The 2,500-nt window shown below is 21.2% G+C and overlaps 1 protein-coding gene across 5 annotated transcripts in view; it reads left to right on the top strand.

Annotated features, from left to right (window-relative positions):
• LOC113811765 (neuronal acetylcholine receptor subunit alpha-7) overlaps positions 1-2,500 on the top strand; it is a 427,407-nt gene that overhangs the window by 400,061 nt on the left and 24,846 nt on the right. The window lies entirely within an intron of this gene.

The raw sequence follows: 2,500 nt of genomic DNA, 5'->3' as shown, positions 1-2,500 counted from the left end.
TTCTCTCTCTGTCTCGTACCCTCTACCTCCAGTTATCTCTCTCCTTCCTCTTATTTTCACATCTCCAATTCAGATTCATTTCAGTGACCAAACTTGGCTGGATGGCTGGAGCCGCTCCCTCTAGTGGCAAGGGTTCTGTTCTGTAGCCCCCTTTTTTGAGTGAGGTGTGTGTATGAATGTAAATATATGTATATATATATATATATATATATATATATATATATATATATATATATATATGTATATATAAGTATATATATATGTATATATATGTATATATATGTATATATATATGTTATATATATATATATATATATATATATATATATATATATATATATATATATATATATATATATATATATATATATATATATATATATGTATAGCATATATATGTATGTATACATTATATATATATATATACTTATATATATATATATATATATATATATAAGTATTTATATATACATATATACATATATATATATATATAAATATACATATTTATGTATATATATGTATATATGTATATATATATACTTATATATATATATATATATATATATATATTGCATATATATGTATGTATACATTATATATATATATATATATATTTATATATGTATATATATACATATATATATATTTATATATATATATATATGTATATATATGTATATATGTATATATATATATATATATATATATATATATATATATATATATATATATATATATATATATATATATATATATATATATTGCATATATATGTATGTATACATTATGTATATATATATATATATATATATATATATATATATATATATATATATATATATATATATATACATATAAAAAACATACATACACATCTATAGGATAAGCTTAAACAGACAACGGTATTCAAAAGAACCAGCCCGGAAAGTAGTAGTGTTTCTTCTGTATTCATTTTGTCTCCTTTTTTGTTCATCATTTTGACACCAATTTGTGCTTGTGTGCAAATTGTTCTTAAAGTCATTGCTGCGCTTAGATTCTCTAGTTATGTTCCGTAAGCTGTCTGATGGTTCTGTTGAATAATAATGATAATAGTAATTACAATAATGATAATAATAACAGTATTAATAATGATAATAATGATAATAATAACAATATCAATTATGATAATAAGGATATTGAAAATAATAAAAATCATTGACAAGAACAATTCAGTAATTATGAAAATTCCATTGGAAATGATAAATATGGTGAAAATAATGATAATAATAATAATAACAGTGATAATGATAAAGTAATAGTAATGATAAAAAAATAATATAATAATAATAATACTTATAATATGATAATAATAATACTTATAATATAATAATAATAATACTTATAATATAATAATGATATTATCATTAATAATAATGACAATAATAAAATTACTAGTAATAATGATAATATAAAATAACATAATAATAATAATGATAATAATAATAATAATAGAAAATAATAATAATAATCTAATAACAATAATGATGATAATGATAATAATAATAATGATAATAATAAAAACATTAATAATAGTAATAGTACTAATACAGATACTAATAATAAGGATAACAATAACAATAATAAATATGATGATAATAAAAACGATTATGATCATGATAATCATGATAATAATGACAATGATAATAATAAAAATAATAACAATACTAGTAATTAATTACAACATCAATAATCAAAATGAAATAAACAACAGTATTTCTATTAAAAAAATACCTTTAACGGTAATGATAATAATGATACTGACAAATAGTTCAACAGATGGCGTTGAAAGTTTCGCGTATCGGATTTTTTTTACGATTTTGTTTTAGAGAGAGAGAGAGTTAGATAAATAATAGTTAATTGGTGTTTCTTCTTTTTTTTTAATTTGCATAATCATATTTATACTTATACATCTAATTATTCAGCGCTGTAATGACTGCAATAAATAATTTTCTCTTCCTCATTCCTTTCAAATAATATAAGAGCTAAAATTAATCCAGTAAATGTATTTTTTCATTTTTCTTTCGTTTTTTTTTTATCTTTTATTTCCTGTTAAGGGTTTCTTATCTATGCATATCCTTTCTTGAACCTCCCGTATGATAGTGCAAACATAAAATGTCACTAAAGCATTTGCTTTTTCTAATTTTGTAGTGTCTTTTATATACACAGCACTTCATTCATTTTGCTAAATCACATATAAAGTGAATGAGAAGGTTCTATATATTTTTCTTTTGAATAAACATTAAAGGAATTTCTAACTCTATTTCAAACCATTATTTTTTTTCCAATAAAATGCACATCAGATTAAAAATCAGAGCTCAAAAAACACCCCTGTCAAAAATTTAGAAGAAAAAAAAAATTAACCAATTTGATTTTTAAAACTCGCTTGCGTCCAGAACACAGTCCAGCCCCCTCCCTGCCTCCCCCTCCCGCCCGCGCCCCCCGCCCTGGCCCCCCGCCG

The sequence above is a fragment of the Penaeus vannamei genome, chromosome 27, assembly GCF_042767895.1.
Source record: "Penaeus vannamei isolate JL-2024 chromosome 27, ASM4276789v1, whole genome shotgun sequence".
Taxonomy (NCBI): Eukaryota; Metazoa; Arthropoda; class Malacostraca; order Decapoda; family Penaeidae; genus Penaeus; species Penaeus vannamei.
Note: the sequence above shows the minus strand (reverse complement) of the source record. Positions and strands in the feature narration are given on the sequence as shown.